The 19,311-nt window shown below is 41.3% G+C and overlaps 1 protein-coding gene across 2 annotated transcripts in view; it reads right to left on the bottom strand.

Annotated features, from left to right (window-relative positions):
- ankrd11 (ankyrin repeat domain 11) overlaps positions 1 to 19,311 on the bottom strand; it is a 197,166-nt gene that overhangs the window by 157,346 nt on the left and 20,509 nt on the right. For both annotated transcript variants that reach the window (XM_078544457.1, XM_078544458.1), the window contains exon 2: positions 11,526 to 11,592. The gene's annotated coding sequence lies outside the window, so the exon portion shown is untranslated. The remainder of the gene's footprint in view (positions 1 to 11,525; positions 11,593 to 19,311) is intronic.

Below are 19,311 nucleotides of genomic sequence, written 5' to 3'. Positions count from 1 at the left end.
TTCAGTGAGTATAAAGTGATAGAAAGAGCACCAACATACCTTTAAATGTGGTACCAACATAATGAGGCTACAATACATGGTTACATTTATGCTCAAAGTCTTTAATAAAACTAAACAGGCACACAATGGGCCAGTGCAAAGTTCTGTAGCCTAATCACATTCAGTCATGATACAGTGCTGGACCATCAACTAAGTAACAGGAGGAAGAGACAAACACTCTCAACGATGACATAATTCAACAATGACAGCTTTCTTTCTATGACAGAGTCAAAGCCAAATGAAGGTTTGTTCTTTTTTATTTTCCATGACTGTGTAAAGGTCCACCGGGTGCAGTATGCAGCACAAAGTTTAATTTAACCAGCTTTTCACATGTTCCAACTCTTTGTTATATATCAATTCATTTTCTTTTTCCATCAGTATAATTTCCTTTAAACAACATGCTCAGCTAAGACAATGAAAAATTCCAATCCTTTCATAAACAAACACACTTGAAATCAGCTCACCTATAACACTCAGTTCCCCAGCTCTCTTTTTCTCTCAACTCAAATGCCCCATGGTCATTTTAAATTGAATTATGTAAACAATAAAATTAATGAAGTTGGAAACAGCTTAGCAATGCTATTAAACTTGTTGAAGCAGGTTAGTGGTAAATTGTCACTTGCTAAAAGTGCAGAAAAAGAAAAGTGGCTGGTAATTTATGACCCCTTGGGTTTGCCTATCTAGCCCATTCATTAAAATGTTTGTCATGAATCTAAAAACAGTGAATTTGTTTACAGGTCCACAAATTGAAAATTATTCTGAAGTTTAAACAGTAATAAGTAAAAATGCACTTCTGGACACAAGTTTATTCGGTAGAAGAAATTTCTACATAGGTACACTGTACAGCAAATTTACATTAGCACTGGAAGCCTCTTAGCACATAGCATTTGTGATTTAAGTTTTTGGCAGCCATTTAGCTTGTAACAGAAATAGCACCACATGGTCATAACTGCCATCAAGAAAAGAGGCTAAATTTTACTAGCATATTTTTCTGCTTCTCTTCCATTTCAATTTAACCCCAAAGGCAATAAACAGGCATGTTAAACATGAAATATTCTGCATCATTTAGAATCTTGCCATGAAGAGTATTATTCTTTTGGGAATAACTTAAAAGTTGCTAAATTTTAAGTAAAGAACTGAACTTGTCAGAACTGTTCTGACAAGCAGATCAACGACCTGACGAGTCAACTATTTCTCTCTCCACAGATGCTGCCAAACCTGCTGAGCATTCCCAACGTTTTCTGTTTTTATTTCAGATATCCAGTTTCCACAGAATTTTGCTTTTGCAGACAGATACAATCATTTGTCTCAGTTGGCATGAGAGATCTCGGCTCAGAAAAGTTGTTGAGGAAGTACATCTGGTTTCACGGTCTCCAAGAGACAGAAGATAACCAGGGTTTCTGCGCCTGATCACTATCCAATGACTTCAGAATCCTCCAGGCCAAAACATCATTGCTGCTGTTGGTCTCTTCCAAGACCAATTAAGCTGTGGCAAAAATGAAGCATTTTTAACTACAACTTAGAATGTCACTGATTGCTTTTAATTCTGGCACATTATATGGGGTTAAAAACAGATTTACGCGCAGAAATCATGATAAACCTTAATTATATAAAACTGTCACAGAATTAGTCAGTTTGTCTAAGGTTTGTCCATGGGAGGGGGCCAAGCCATTCAATTCAAATAAAAAGATTTTGCAGGACATTTTCAAGTATGTATACATGGGGCTGCTGGAAAAGGACTGCAGGATTGCAAATGTTATACTTATTTTAAAAAAGGGAATAAATCTGGCAACAACTACAGGCTATTCTGCCTAATGCCAACAGTAGGGAAACCTTTAGGGATAATAATTTGTAATGACAATGACAACAAATAGCAGCTCACATTTATGTAAAAAGCATTTAATGTTGTAAAATGTCCCAAGGTGCTTCACAAGAGTGTTTTCACACCAAGCCACAATGAGACTGGTGACTTAAAAGCTTGATCAAAGAGGTAGGTTTTAAGGAACATCTTAAAAAGTAGAGAGATGAAGAAGTTTACGGAGGAAATTCTAGCACTTAGACCCCAAGCAGCAGAAGGTACGGCTGCGGTGAAGCAATTAAAATCGGGGAGAAGCAATGGCTTGAAGCTTAAAAAATAGGAAGGGGCCCAGGAGAGATCTTTGAGGTGCTACAGGGCTAACAGTGCTGCAGTGAGAAGGGAGGCCGGTGCAGGTGATTCACAGACTATGGCTGGATGGGTAAGAATAGAACCAGGTGAGAGCAACCCTACCCAGCAAAATGACAAAAGAGAAGCATTGGTGAAGAATATTGCGGTCAACCATGTCAAAGGCTGCAGGCAATTCATGAGGGCTGGTTTACTCCAGCTGCAGTGATACCAGATGCCATTCATGACTTCGATAAGGGTAATTTAAAACTCTGGGTGGGGCAGAGGTCTCACTGGAGGGATTTAACCATGGAATTTCAAGAAAGAGGGGCACAGATTTGAGAGCGAACAACACCTTCAAGCACTTTGGAGAGGAAAGGAAGGTTGGAGATGCGATGGTGGTTCACAAGGACAGAAGTCAAAAGGTGGAATTTTGGGGGGGGTTGGGGAGAGAAGAGTGATGATGTCAGATTTGAAGGGTAAAGAGACAGTATCTGAGGAGTAGAAACAGTTACCATCAGCGTAAATGGGGACCTGAAAGGGAAGTTGGGCCATTAGTAGTCCAGTGGGAACAACAGTCTAGAGAGCTGGTGGTGGAACTTGGGATCAAGATCAACTTTAAGAGAACAAAACGAGGGACAGGAGGGAAACTGGGTAAAGTGTGAATTCAGGGCTTGGGCATGGTGGGCTTCTTCCATAGGCTCAGGAATGGGAGAGAAGCAGCCAAGTTAGCTGAGCAGATAGGCTCAATCTTCGTGACAAGGTTGTTCATAAGCTCTTCACACTTGTTGGAGGCGAGGGCAGAGGAGGCAGGATTACCTTTGCTTCTAGGACGATCCTAGAATAGTGGGTAATTTTGGCAAACAAGAGCAGAAACTAGTAGTGTTTTACGTGATCATTTCCAGATCTGACAATCAATGGTTAAGTCAATTGTCTGGCATAGATGTTCAAGTTATCACCCATTGGACTTCAGGGAGCAGAGATGAAGGGTATACTGAGTGAACAGCAAAGGTGAGAGGGAGTAATGGTTTTAACGGGGAAAAGGGGATGGTGTGATTGAGCAGATCAAGCATAGCAGAAATGAGTGCCAAAGACTGCTGGAAATTTGAAAGCGCATTTCTAAGTGATTAGGGAAGTGATTTTTTTCCCCCTAGGGACAGACAGAGAAGTGGGGTTGAAAGGAGAAAAGGACATGGATGGCAAGTGATTAAAGGAAATGATCAAAGACAGCCTCACCCAAGATTCACATGATGGAGAAGCGACGTCATGTGAGATGGCTGGGTCGAGTTGAAGGCGCTGTCGTGAATATGGACAGGGAGGTTTATATGGAGGAAGATATTTAGAGTGGATAATGAGGCAACCAACTCAGAGGAAAACAGTGCATCATGATTTGAAAAGAAAGTTGAAAACACAGAATTAGAAATTTCTCAGTGCAGATACAGAGGGAGGAAAGCAGTGAAGATATCTTGGACAGAAATTGGCCTGTTGCTTGGATGGGTGGTAGAGAAGGAGGATTTTAAATGACAGGTGAGAGGTGGAACAAAGTGATATACCAGTGGAGTATCAAGGTGTGAACTGTCATGGTTTGAGCGAGCCAAGTGTTAGTAGGTACAAGCCAGGTGGGAAAGTTTCATTAAGGTGGGAAGATGTCATCACTCATCAGCCAACTTTTTAAATCAAGGCCATAACATCCATGCAATCATCTAAAACAAGCTCATGGATGGCAAAGGCCTTGTTCACAAGTGGAAGAGAGATGCAGAGGCAGAGAGTGATAGTCATCCACCAGTAGAGTTAGCACTGGAAGAGGAGAGTAGGATGGGAAAATTAGCAACCAGCAGGCACAGTGGGCAGGAAGGCCTGCTGAAAGAGTAGAATGGAGATATATAATGGTGTTCTCTGGGATCAGTTTTAGGACCATTGCTCTTTTTGATATACACTAATAACCTGGTTGTGTATATATAGCACAATGTCAAAACTTGAAAATTATTTGAAACACAGAAATATAGTATACAAGACTTCAAGAGGACAAACAGGTTGGTGAAATGGGCAGATACATGGCAGATGAAATCTAACACATACGTGTGAAGTGATACATTTTAGTATGAGAAATGAGGAGAGATAATATAGATTAAATGGTAGAAGGTTAAACAGGTTGCAGGAATGGAGAGAATTGGGATATAAGAACACAAGTCTTTGAAGGTGGCAGGAAATGTTGACAGAACCGTTTAAAAAACATATAGGAACCTTGGCTCTACTAAGAGAGGAACAGGGAGCAAAAGCGATGAGTTACGCTAAAACTTACGAAAACACTGGTTCGGCCTCAACAGGAGTATACTGTTCAATTTTGAATACCATCCTTTAGGATGACTGTCAAGGCCTTGGTGAGGTGTGAAGAGATTTCCCAAAATGGTACCAGGGATGAAGATCCTCAATTATGTGGAGAGGCTGGAGAAGCTTAGGTTGTTCTTCTTTAAGCAGAGAAGGTTAAGTGCAGATTTGATAGAGGTTCAAAATCATGAATGTTTAAATAATAAGAAACTGTTTCTTCTGGCAAACTGATTTAAGGTGATTAGCAAAAAGAACTACAGGTGACATGAGGACTTTAAAGGAAAAACAGCATTGCTGTGATCTGGAATGGACTGCTTGACAAAAGTGTTAGGGAAGCAGATTCAATTATTACATCAAAAAGAGGATTTGATAAATTATTGAAGGAAAAAATATCTACAGGGCTCTGGGGAAATGAGCTGATTTGTAAAACTAAGTAGATAACTCCAAAGAGCTGACATAGGTACAATAGGCTAAACAGCCTCCTTCTATGCGGTATCATTCTATAATTATATGTTTGACATCAGTTATTTAAATTTGCTTACCCCGGTCACCATTTAAAAAGTTTTATTTATCAACCACTCTTGTTTAAATTGGAGACCCTTTTGGAAGCCTTCAGGGATGATGTAAAATGAGATTTCAGAGATGGTGAAAAAAAGGAAACATTATGTAAAAATGACAGTTTAACATGGTTCTTCAGACTTAGCTAAGCATATTAACTACTGAAAAAATATATATTTGCATTATTACTTGCTTCATTCACTGTTTAATAAATTTGTTTGCAAATTAAAGTCAAATTCCAGAGTAATGTTATTTTATAACCTTCTGGAGAAAAGGAAGATCACTTGAGTAAACATGATAATGCCAGTAAAGGAATCATCTAGGGTTTGCTCTTTGTACATATTATGAATTTATCCATACCCGAGCAAGAGATAAAACACTACCTGGGATATAGAGCAGTTTGAAACATGGAAGTCAAAAATATAACTTCTTTTAAAAAGAAAAAACAAATCCACAAACATAAATATCCCATGCATCAGCACTTCTCTTTGGTCACAGCTCATCGACCAAGTAAAGCAAATCAAAGTTTGAGAGCAAAACAAACCTCACCTTCATAGATATTCTGCGTAAGTACAGACATTTCACACAGCAGTATTTTTTTTTCAATGAGAACTCTTGTACTTAAAGAAAGCACTCCACATACAGTAGCCAGAATAACTTGGGGGAAAATATTGCTGGCCAGATGTATGAAGCATTTATAGTAGAGGAAATTAGCATGGCAATGTCAGGCAGATTCCAACATACCTACTGTAAAATAAGCAGCTTTTGAAGCCAGCAGATAAGAGGGCATCTAGTACTCAAGTAAAGAGAGTGGCCTTAAGCAAAGTCAAAATTCCATAAGTAACAGGAAAACAGTCTGAATATAAAATATTACGTACGTACAATAAAAAAAAAGGAATAATCTTGCTAACATACACGAGATACTGTAATGTACAAAACCAGTAAATGTAGGTGATTACATTTAATCAGGGTATGCATGCTTCAATAAAACTTTGACCCTGGTTACAGTGCAAAAGGACCCTACCTCAGTGAGAAAATAAGTAGTATGGGAAAAGTGATAGAAAGACAGTTACGACTGAAGAACTTAAATCAATGCTGTGTTGCTGGACACCCAAAAACACAAAATGCTTTATTTATTTTCTGAACAATCCATGCATCAATTTCAACTTGCTTCAGTGCTTTTCACATACAGTACATCCTAATGGAAATGGAATTTACATTTCAAACCAACACATCAAAAATTTGAAATATGCAAGTTGTTAATAAGCTTGTTGAATTCAGTGGAATATTAATGGGACAGCCTTCGCTCTACATTCTGGTCTTCCTATTCTAAAAGCTTTACAGGTAATTGAAAAGTAATGCCAAATGCTGAATGCAATTATAATCAGCAGCCGTTTTTTATTCATGGTTTTTATCTCACACCTACACACACATTATAATGCCAACAACCTGATGTCAAAGCCGCCAGAAAATTCTCCACATACATTCATGCCAGAATCAAGCAGAGGGAACTCGGGTTCCTGAGCACAACATTATAATATGTGCAGTGCAATGTTAAGCTACTTCTATCCTTTTCAAATATTACAAAGGAAACAAATAGCACCATGCAAGTTTCAGAGCCACAGACCATTACAACTGAAAATATTAAAAGGAATATCAAGATTTTTCAAAACTGCTGAATTAACCACAAAAAGAATTATTTATGCTGCATTTAATAAATTCTGATGAAAAAGTAGATTTTTTTTTACTCATTCATGGGATGTGGGTGTCGCAGGTGAGGCCAGCATTTATTGTTCATCGTTAATTGGCCTTGAGAAGGTGGCAGTGAGCTGCCTTCTTGAGCCACTGCAGTCCACGTGGTGTCGGTACACCCACAGTGCTGTTAGGGGGAGAGTTCCAGGATTTTGGCCCAGCGACAGTGTATAAACGGCAATATATTTCCAAGTCACGACGGTGAGTGCCTTGGAGAGGAACTTACAGGTGGTTGTGTTCCCAAGGGTCTGCTGCTCTGGTCCTTCTAGATGGTAGTGGTCATGGGTTTGGAAGGTGCTAAGGAGCCTTGGTGAATTCCTGCAGTGCATCTTGTAGATGGTACACACTATTGCCACTATGCACCCTACGTGGACGGAGTGAATGGTGTGCCAATCAAGTGGGCTGCTTTGTCCTGAATGGCGCTGTCCACTCATCTAGGCAAGTGGAGGGTATTACATCACACTCCTGACTTGTGTCTTGTAGATGGTTGACAGGCTTCGGTGGGTCAGGAAGTGAGTTACTTGCTGTAGGATTCCTAGCCTCTGACCTGCTCATATAGCCACATTATTTATATGGCTAGCCCAGTTCAGTTTCAGAATGTAGAGAGTGGGGGATTCAGTGATGGTAATGCCATTGGATGTCAAGGATCGATGGTTCGATTCTCTCTTGTTGGAGATGGTCATTGCCTGACAATTGTGTGGTGCAAATGTTACTTGCCACTTGTCACCCCCAAGCCTGGATATTGTCCAGGTCTTGCTGCATTTGGACATGGATTGCTTCAGAATGAGTCATCAAGAACGGTGCTGAACATTGTGCAATCATCAGCCAACATCCTCACTTCTGACCTTATGATGGAAGGAAGGTAATTGATGAAGCAGCTGAACATGGCTGGATCTAGGACACAACCCTGAGGAACTCCTGCAGTGATGTCCTGGAGCTGAGATGACTGACTTCCAACAACCACAACCAAAGCGATTTCCTTTGTGCTAGTTATGACTCCAACCAGTGGAGAGTTTTCCCTGATTCCCATTCACTCTAGGTTTGCTTGGGCTCCTGAATGCCACACTCAGTCAAAAGCTGCCTTGATGTCAAGGGCAGTCACTCATACCTCACCAAGTTCAGCTCTTTTGTCCATGTTTCAACTAAGGCTGTAATGAGGTCAGGAGCTGAGTGGCCCTGGCGGAACCCAAACTGAGTTTCAGTGAGGTTATTGCTAAGTGCCGCTTGATAGCGATGTTGATGATCCCTTCTGTCACTACTTTTTTTCAAATTTATTCTTTCATGGGGTGTGGGCGTTGCTGGCAAGGCCAGGATTTGTTGTCCATCCCTTACCCTTGATTACCCTTGAACCAAGTGGCTTGCCACATGATTTCAGAGGGCCATTAAGAGTCAACCATGTAGGCCAGACCAGCTAAGGATGGCAGATTTCCTTCCCCAAAGGACATTAGTAAACCAGATGGGTTTTTACGACAATTGACAATGGTTCCATGGTCACTATTACTGAGAGTAACTTTCAATTCCAGGTTTATTAATTGAACTTAAATTTCACCAGCTGCCATGGTGGGATTTGAACCCTTGTCCCCAAAGCATTAGCCTGGGCTTCTTGATTACAAGTCCAGTGACATTACCACTACAGCACTGCCTCCCCCTGATGACGGATGGAACAGAACAAAGACCTGCTGCATGCAATGAACCCATGACTTAGGAATTACTTAAAAATAAATAATCAAGTAAAGTTTTTAGGCATTCCCTAAATGGGCAAATTGGTTGATCTCAGTTCCAACAGTGGGAGAGCTACAGTTGACCTCAGTCCCAGGAGGGGGGGAATTATCAAAGAAACCAGTTTTGGTTTCTCTCTCACATCTGTCAAAACAGTGCCAGATGAGGGCAAGATCATTCAGTTGTGATTTCTTTCCCTCAAATGGTTGAAAAAGTTCACACAAATAAATTGCCACATGGACAAATGTTAAGGAAAGCTAGTAGCATCAATGGAATTGTTTTCCAGCAAGCAGGCAATACCTTCAGAAAAAATGGGGAATGAGGTACACTGATGAGAAGAGAGGCAAAGATATTCAGGTATGCAAAAGCAACACCTTGGTCTGTTGTTTTCCTGCATAACTTCAGAAAGACATTACAACAAAAACTTATGTTTTTGTACAGAATAAGCCTACCTGTGTTGCCATACTTTGGAAATCATGCTGCGAGGAGCAGCATGACAGGAAAAACTTGTTCACTGAAGCAGAGGAATCTCTTATACATGCTTCATTTTAAATCATTTCTTTGCAAATATTGTTCTTTATTAATAAAAGTTGTGAAACAAAACAGCTTGCCAGGTATGCTGACCAAAATGGAGAAGGTTCATTTGGGGAGGCATCAAACAAAGAGAGACTTTGTCAGGGACACAGGGGTGAAGTCGAGGCGTCTCAGTGCGAGCACAAACCTCCGAACAACTCATTTACCGAACCCTCCAAGGACCACTTGTCCCACATGCAGCAGAGTCTGCAGATCACACATTGGAACTCATCAGCCATCTCAGAATCCATCGAACCGGAGTGGAAGCAAGTCATCCTTGATCCCAAGGGGCTGCCTAAGATGCGAGACTCTACAGTTCCACCTAACAACTGATCAGTGTATTCCTCCCAAGAGGCGGTCAGTGCACTGCTCACCCCATTATCTGTCAACTTCCATTGTCCACCATGGGCTTCCCTCCATGCACCGATAATGACCAGGTATGTTTGATTCACTTAGACAGTTTAAACTACTGGATATTTCAGCCTCTGTCAACATCAAGTGGCTGGGGGCGCAGCCCTTTCATGGAAATCTCACAGGTTAACACTTCAAATAGCAATTTACAGAACGCATTGCAAGATCCACAGACATACGAACATACAAAATAGGAGAAGTAGCCATTCAGCCACTCGAGCCTGCTCTGCCATTTAATAAGATTATGGCTGATGTGTTTGCATTTCGAATTCCACATTCCCATTTACCTTCAATAATCTTTGATTTCCTTGCCTAACAAGAATCTATCTACCTCTGCCTTAAAGATATTTAATGACACCCACCTCCACCACTTTCCAAGAAGGGGAGTTCCAAAGTCACACAACCTTTCCAGAATCTAGCAAATTTTGGAAATTTAACACCAACACATCTACTAACTCATTAGCCACCTGTTTTAAGACCCGAGGATGAAGCCCATCAGGAACCGGAGACTTGTCAGCCCGCAGCTCCATCAGTTTGCTTAGTTCCTCTTCCCTAATGATTGTAATTTCATCAAGATCCCCTCTCCCTTCCAACTCCTGATTTATAGCCATTACTTGGACGCTTTTTGTATCCTCTATAGTGAGCACAGAAGCAAAATATTTGTTCATGCCATCCACAATTTCCTTATTATCTACTACTAACTCCCCATTCTCACTCTCTAGAGGACCAACACTCACTTTACTTACTCTTTCCTTTTTAAATACCTGTAGAGACTCTTGCTATCTGTTTTTACATTTCTAGCTAGCTTCCCCTCATACTCTAATTTCTTTCTCCTGATTCATCTTTTAGTCACTCTCTGTTGTTATTTACATTCTGGCCAATCATCTCATCTGCCACTCATCTCTGCACAGTTATACACTTCTTTGTTAAGTTTGACACTTTCCTTAACTTCTTTGGTTAACCACAGATGGTGGGTCCTCCCCTTAGAATTTTTCTTTATTGTAGGAATATACTTATTCTGAGTATTCTGAAATATCCCCTTAAATGCCTGCCACTTCTTCTCTATTGACCTAGTAGTAGTCTACTATCCCAGTTCACTTTAGGTAGCTCAGCTTTATAGCCCACATAATTGCCCTTATTTAAATTTAAAATACTAGTCTTAGACCCACTCCATTCCCTTTCAAACTGAATGTAAAATTCAATCATATTGGGGTCGCTGCAACCAAGGGGTGCCTTTACGCTGAAGCCATTAATTAATCCTGTCACATTACACATTACCAAATCTAATATAACCTGCTCTCTAGTTGGTTCCAGAACATGCTGCTCTGAGAAGCTCCCTTGAAAGCATTCTTCAAGCTCCTCATCCAGGCTACTATCGCCAATCTAATTTTTCCAATTTACATGTGGATTAAAATCACCCATGATTATTGCTGCCCCGTTATCACAAGCACCCAATTTTTCTTCCTGTACACTTTGTTCTACTTTGTGGTCATTGTTAGGGGCCTGTAGACCACTCCCACTAGTGGCTTCTTTCCCCTACTATTCCTCATCTCCACCCAAACCGATTCTACATCCTGATCTCCTGAACCAAGGTCATCTCTAACTATTGCACCAATACCATCCTTGATCAACAGTGCTACCCTCCCACCTTTACCTAGCTTCCTATTATTCTTGAATATCATATACAACTGAAGAGAAATGCTCATGTTAGTATGATTAGATTGAAAAGCTTACTAATATCAAGGCAACTCCAAAGGGAGAATCTGGAGAACCACCAAATTCTCTTATTTATGGGATAAATGTCACTCTGGGTCAATAATAACTTTCAACATTTCAAAGCTATTGCTGGAATTTTAGGTATGATGCTTTTTATTTTACAACAATACTAAGAGCTTTTCAAAGCCTCTAACCAATTCCATTCCATGTACTATCTATCTGTGGAATAATTGGAGGGACCAAGGGCTGGACATAAAAGAAAATAAAAATTTATAGCAGTGCTTACCGATTCCATAGTTCTCCACCACGGCATGTATTTGTTCCAATAGAGGTATGCAAGAGTTTTGCCAGTGCTCTGAAATGTCAGAGAAATCAAGTTAGATATTGACAGGGCATAGCTGAAATAATGTCTAAATTAAATGACAAATGCAGTTCAGAACACAAGCATCTTCCTTCAGTGTTTCCACTTCTGTCAAGCAGAATCCTTACGCCTAAACTTAGATCAACTTTTGTGCATATATTACAGTGAATTTTTGAAATGCATCATACACATCCTAATACATCAGGTCAAACTACTGCAATTTATTTTCATCTATGAACTCAGCAATGGCATCAGCTATTATTTCTCAGGCTTACTAGAAACTCCAAGACCAATGCAGTCCACTAAACTCTAATTAAATTCAGCACAGGAACTTCTACAAAGCCGTTGGCTAAATGAGGCTGAAGACTTAGTTGTTGCAACATCAAAAGGAATTTTTACTCCAACCTTTTCCTTTGCTTTTCAAGCGAAGATGTGTTTTTTGTTCATTTTTTATTTGTGCTGGATGAAGTACTTAACAGCCTTTTGGTACCTCACCCAAATGACAATTCTTTGTGCAAAGCTGGAGGTCTGATGGCACCACAGCAAAATCCATTCTTGTTTTCACCCAATACCCACAGGCATACACTTTGCAGCAAAAGTCCATCAAATAGCAATCAGAAACGGACTTTCTCCTTGAAAAGGAGGGCAATCGCAAGCAGGCATTTCAACATTCCAGCAATTGAATCAATTCAACCATCTTTTCCTGAAGACACTCTGAAGAGTCATATTAGACCTGCAACATTAACTCTGTTTCTCTCCACAGACGTTGCAAGGCCTGCTGGGTATTTCCAGCATTTTGTGTTTTCGTTATTAGTGATTCTTTTCCTCCTCACACTGAAATAGCAGATATTTTCATTTTCGATATCGATAGAAAAATGTACACACCATGTCACCAGGAGCTAGTCTCCTGGAAGCTCCTTGCAGAATGACCTCTGAGCTTCCAGCATCGAACTTTAGACACTGAAAATCCAAACCCACTCTGATAAGACCACAAATTTGAATTGAAACCCATTCCCTTGTATCAAATAAGCTGATGAAAATTGTCCTACTGCAGGAATTAACTTAATTTCATTAACTTTTTAAAAGGGAATGGAAAAAAAATTGCTTTCTCCTTCCCTTCAAATGTTCCAATCACAGTCACAATTGCTTCAAGGCAAAGACTATTAAACTCCAGGGTTTCTCACAATGCCTTAAACCCAAAACATGACATTGCAAGGAAATTTTCACACTTTAAATTATTTATGAGCATACGTATGCATACATCTGGCCCCACTAAAATAAGTTGTTCTTTGATTCCCCAATCATTTACCCATGCTGCAGTAGCATGCTAAGGACAGTGACTAAAAACAGCTCAAAAATTTTTGTTTCCCTCAGAGATATGGAAAAGTGCTGCTCTGCAGATCTGCTCAGTCTTCAATGGTGAACCAAAGCTCATAATCTACCATGAGGAGAATAAAGGCCAGGAACCAGTACAAAGCAAAGCACTTATGCTTTACAACAAGTACTACTCATCACTGACCATAGGGAGTTAATAGGATTTTCATAGCAATCTTTTATCAAATTAAAAGGAGAAAATTGCACAGCAAATTCCAGATCAACAAGGTAGCAGATTTCTTCCAGTATGATTTATCAAGAAATTCTTACTTCGGTCAAATTACGTCTATGGCACGAAATAGCCAAAACATGTTTGGCAAGGGATACACCTCTACTTTCACATCTAACATGGTCTATTCCCATTTCAGTCCGTGGGCCAATTGTAAAACTTCCCCCACTTTGACCTTTGGGATGGTTGCATGCACCATGATGTTGGTCTTTCATCCCTGTCCCACATTTTGGGAAAGAATTTGGTTTGATCTTCTGCTTTTTTGAAGGTGCACTTTGATTACTGTCAACAGTTCTAGTTGCTATGCTACAAGAGGAAATATGTAAGCACTGAAGACAAAAGGAACAGGAATTATGCAATGTGTAAGGAGAATGATCTGCAGTAAAATGCTGAAAAGTTAATGTAGAAAAAATGGTTACGGGAGATCATACTGAAATGTGTAAAATATTAAATGGCTAAGATAACATAAATACTGAATATTACTTTAAAATAAGGCAAGGTAATCTGACCAGAGATCATAACTCTAGTGGTGAAAAATACAAGAGTTACTAGAAGGAACAACTTCACACGATGCAAGATAAATATCCAACAATACTGCCAAGCATAGAAAGTAGGGATACAGGTATTAGGGCATTCAAAGCCCTGGGGAAAGTTGAATAGACAGGCTTCAAAAGAATTGTATGGGCTTTTTTAAATCCTCGATTTTGCAGTATCACATCACAAAGATCACAAATGAAGTTTCCTTCTCCGTGTTCAGGCCACCCACAGGGGCCCTTAAGTGAACCTAAAGAGATTTTAAGTTCAATTTGAAGCAAAGAAACTAAATCAGATCCGAAGATTGGAAAGTACAACATTGTTTATTTCTGATTGCCCCTCTTTTAATAGTTCATTTATCTATCTCCTAGAAACTATTTTTGCTCATGGTTGTTCTGATAAATGTAAAATCTATTTTATTGGCCATTATACCCTTGCTTCTATGGATCTTTTAAAATATACTATAAAATGAAGACAATTTGGGTTGTTAGCTCAAGAACATTATAGCTTATATGTACTGATTCTGGTATCTGAAGTGCACCTCAACATTTGGAGCCAGGAGTTAGACAATGCAGGTTTCAACTTACACCACTGAGAATCAGTATTACTGCATTGGAATGCAAGCATTTCCTCCTCCCCCACCCTCCACATCCCAACAGCAATGCCCCAAAAGACTTGGCAGGGCAAAAAAAGTCATTTTCAGTTTACTGCCTTTGAATTATGCCTGGACTAAAACCTACCTTTGTGATACTAGACGTTAAGGTGGACCTGTTTGGAGCATATCATTTCTCTCGCTGAGTCATATTTAAGCATATATAAAAGAATCTTTTATAGCACTTTTCACAACTACACAAAGCATTTACAACCAATGAAGTACAGAAGTGTAGTTACTGTTTTAACGTAGAAAAAGTAACTGCCAATTTGCGCGCATCAAGCTCCCACAAATAGCAATGTGGTAAGAGCTAGACAATCTGTTTTTGTGATTTAGGGATAAATATTGGCTAGGCACCTGGGAATAATGCCCCTGCTCTTTGTCAGAATCATGCAATGGGATCTTTAACACCCACCTCCAAGGACAGACAGGGCCTCCGCTTAACATTTCATCTGAAAGATGGCAGTGTAGCATTCCCTCAGTACTGCCAGCCTTTAATTTTTGTGCTCCGAGTTCTGGCGTGGGACATGAACCCACAAGCTTTTGACTCAAAGGGGAACGTGCTACAAACTAAGCCCCATCTGACACAGGCTGCCACTAATCATTGCATACAAGGTGTTAACAATTTGCACCCCAAACTTCAGAATTGCTTGGTCTCTGAAAAAAAATCCAAGCATGTGTGTGTTACTAAAGTTTAGGAGACAAGAGTCACAGGAAGGAACAAACATCCCAAACTCTTTACTGGTACATATGAATTTGTGTAAGAACTTACTTGGAGTAAGTTTATCATCAATGCAAACAGCAATTAAGTTGCCAAGGCCCCAAGTTGAAAATAAGAGTAAGTATTTTAAAATTGAGGCTTTGTTTAATATTGAGTTACTGTAGGTCAGCAAACATGGAGGGGATATGTAAATGGGACTCAGTACAAGTAAGGACATGGGCTGAAGAGTTTCAATGACCTCAGGTTTATGGAGGGTAGAACATGAGGCACCAGTCAGGAGAGCATTGGAATAGTCAAGTCTAGAGGTAACAAAGGCATGAAGGAGAGTTTCAGCTGATGAGCCAAGACCAGGACGAAGTTACACAAGTGGAAATAGGCAGAGTCTTAGTTATGGCATGAACATGAGGTCAGAAGTTCAGCTCGGGATCAAATGCGACATTAAGGTTGCGAACAGACTGACTTAATCTTAGATTGTTGTCGGGGAATGGGATGGATATGAATAAACTGATGTGTCCAATCAGGTACAAAGTTGAAGTTACAGCACATTTAGGTGACTTGAAAATCTTATTAGGAACAAGTTAAAATAATTTGAGGCTTACCTTCCCACTTCCAAGATCAACAGCCGAGCAGTTCACATTGATCACAAGGGGAAAGTGAAGTCTAATCAATAAGCCTTAAGCTTGCCTTCATCTACTTTCAATACTTGGAGGTGTCAGCTGTGGCTCAGTTCATAGCACCCTCGCCTTTGAATCAGAGGGTTGTGGGTTCATGTCCCACTCCCGGAAACCAAGAACTGTGAATGTACTCGAAAGAGTTACAATCTGTGACTGTTGATAACTCGAAAGAGTTACTTTCAATACTTAGAATGTCAACAAAGTACACCAAGCTCAAAGTTCCACACTGTAAGCAACTGCCAGTACAACATAATGCACCTTTAATATGTCACAACTCAAGAGAATACATTGAGTATGAGGTCAAAAAAGCTTTACTTACATGTATTAAAAAACCCCAGGCCTATTTACTGGCAAACTCAGTTTTCAAATTTAAAAGAAGAGCAGCAGATAGGGGGCTCATTTATACGGTCATGACATTTGCAAAATTGTTTCTACAGAAACACGATACACATGGTATTTTAAAGTTCCACAACAGCTATTTTTTTGGGGGCCATTACCTTTACTAATGGAAAATCTCCTATACATGCCTAATTGATGGACACAAGTGCTTCAGATCTTCCACCAATTTGCAGCCTGAAACAGCAAACTACCTCAGAGAGAAAAATAGAAAATGCTAGAAAAACTCAGGAGGTCTGACAGCATCTGTGGAGAGAAAAACAGAGTTGACGTTTTGAGTCCATATGGCCCTTCTTCAGAGCTGCCTCAGACTATGTCGCAACTGGTAGAGGCTGAAATCTATTTTTCTCATGGTTCACATTATCTTGCTTATATCACCAGTTTGTCATCAATAGCAATTGAACAATATCAGTGGATTATTGCCAAGGCTACTAGTTTACAGTTGTCACAGAAAAATGGCATTAAGGAATGAGGTCTAATGGACAAATTCCAGAATTTAATTCATTCAAGATGTAATTTCTCTTAGTCACTTGGGCAACAGTGGATTAATTAAGGAGACCTAGCACCAATTTGTTAAAGTGTTTTTTCTTATTCATTCATGGGGTGTGGGATTCGCTGGCTGGGCCAACATTTATTGCCCATCCCTAGTTGCCCTTGAGGTGGTGATGGTGAGCTGCCTTCTTGAACCACTACATCATGTGGTGTAGGTACACTCACAGTGCTGTTAGGAAGGCAGTTCCAGGATTTTGACCCAGCCACAGTGAAGAAACGGTGATATATTTCCAAGTCAGGATGGTGAGTGACTTAGAGGGGAGCTTCCAGGTGAGGTGTTCCCATCTATCTGCTGCCCTTGTCCTTCTAGTTGGCAGTGGTCGTGGGTTTGGAAGGTGCTGTCTCAGGAGCCTTGGTGAATCCCTGCAGTGCATCTTGTAGATGGTACACACTGCTGCGACTGTGCATCGGTGGTGGAGGGAGTGAACGTTTGTGGATGTGGTACCAATCAGGCAGGCTGCTTCATCCTGGATGGTGTCAAGCTTCGAGTGTTGTGGGAGCTGCACTCACCCAGGCAAATGGGGAGTATTCCATCACACTCCTGACTTGTGCCTTATAGATGGTGGACAGGCTTTGGGGAGTCAGGTGGTGGGGTACTCGTTGCAGGATTCCTAGCCTCTGGCCTGCTCTGACAGCCCCAGTATTTATATGGCTAGTCCAGTTCAATTTCTGGTCAATGGTAACCCCCAGAATGTTGATAGTGGGGGATTCAGTGATGGCAATGCCATTGAATATCAAGCGACAATGGTTAGATTCTCTTTCCTGGATATCCTCCAGCAGCTGAAGATAGTTGGGCCGAACACACTACCCTGACTAGCTCCCGCAGTGATTTCCCAGAGCAGAGATGATTGACCTCCAACAACCAGAACCATCTTCCTTCATGCTAGGTATGACTCCAACCAGTGGAGAGTTTTCCCCGATTCCCATTGATGCCAGTTTTGCTAGGGCTCCTTGATGCCACGCTTGGTCAAATACAGCCTTGATGTCAAGGGCAGTCACACTCACCTCACCTCTGGAGTTTAGCTCTTTTGTCCATGGTTGAAGCAAGGCTGTAATGAGGTCAGGAGCTGAGTGGCCCTGGCAGAACCCAAACTGGGCGTCAAGCTGAGCAGGTTATTGCTAAGCAAGTGCCGTTCAATAGCACTGTTGATGACCACTTCAATTACTGTACTGATGATCGAGAATAGACCGATGGGGCAGTAATTGGCCGGGTTGTATTTGTCCTGTTTTTTGTGTATAGGACATACCTGGGCAATTTTCCACATAGCCGGGTAGATGCCAGTGTTGTAGCTGTACTGGAACAGCTTGGATAGGGGCGTGGCAAGTTCTGGAACACAAGTCTTCAGAACTTTTGCCAGAATACTGTCTGGCCCCATAGCCTTCATAGTATCCAATGCCTTCACCTGTGTCTTGATATCACGTGGAGTGAATCGAATTGGCTGAAAACTGGCATCTGTGATGCTGGGGACCTCCGGGGAGGCCAAGATGGATCATCCACTCGGCACTCCTGGCTGAAGATTGTAGCAAATGCTTCAGCCTTATCTTACACACTAATGAGCTGGGCTCCTACATCATTGAGGATGGGGATATTTGTGGAGCCTCCTCCTCCAGTCAGTTGTTTAATTGTCCACCATCATTCACAACTGGATGTGGCAGGACTGCAGAGCTTAGATCTGATCCATTGGTTATGGGATTGCTTAGCTCCGTCTATCATTTGCTGCTTATGCTGTTTGGCAAGTAGGCCTGTGCTTCAACAGGCTGACATCTCATTTTTAGGTATGCCTGGTTCTGCTCCTAGCCTGCCCTCCTGCAGTCTTCATTGAACCAGGGTTGATCCCCTGGCTTGATGGTAATGGTAGAGTGGGGGATATGCTGGACCATGAGATTACAGATTGTGCTCCAGCACAATTCAGCTGCTGCTGATGGCCTACAGCGCCTCATGGATGCCCAGTCTTGAGTTGCCAGATCTGTCCTAAATCTATCCCATTTAACACAGTGGTAGTGCCACACATGTTGGAGGGTATTCTCAATGTGAAAGCATTTCCACAATGACTGTGCGGTGGTCACTCCTACCGATACTGTCATGGACAGATGCATGTGTGGCAGGCAGGTTGGTGAGGGTGAGGTCAAGTTTTTCCCTCACCACCTGCCGCAGACCCAGTCTACAGCTATGTCATTTAGGGCTCAGCCAGTAGTGGTGCTACCGAGCCACTCTTGGTGATCGACATTGAAGTCCCTCATTCAGAGTACATTCTGTACCCTTGTCACCCTCAGTGATGTGCAACATGGAGGAGTACTGATTCATCAGCTGAGGGCAGTACATGGCAATCAGCAGGAGGTTTCTGTGCCCATGTTTGATGCCATTGAGACCTCATAGGGTCCAGAGTCGATGTTGGGGGCACCCAGGGCAACTCCCTCCCAGCTGTATACCACTATGCCGCCACTTCTGCTGGGCCTGTCTTGCCGGTGGGACAGGACATACCCAAGGATGGTGATGGTGGTGTCTGGGACATTATCTGTAAGGTATGATTCGTTGGGATGACTATGTCAGGCTGTTGTTTGACTAGTCTGTGAGACAG

The sequence above is a fragment of the Cetorhinus maximus genome, chromosome 6, assembly GCF_964194155.1.
Source record: "Cetorhinus maximus chromosome 6, sCetMax3.hap1.1, whole genome shotgun sequence".
Lineage (NCBI taxonomy): Eukaryota > Metazoa > Chordata > Chondrichthyes > Lamniformes > Cetorhinidae > Cetorhinus > Cetorhinus maximus.
The sequence above is the reverse complement of the archived record's forward strand: the minus strand, read 5'-3'. Positions and strand labels throughout refer to the sequence as shown.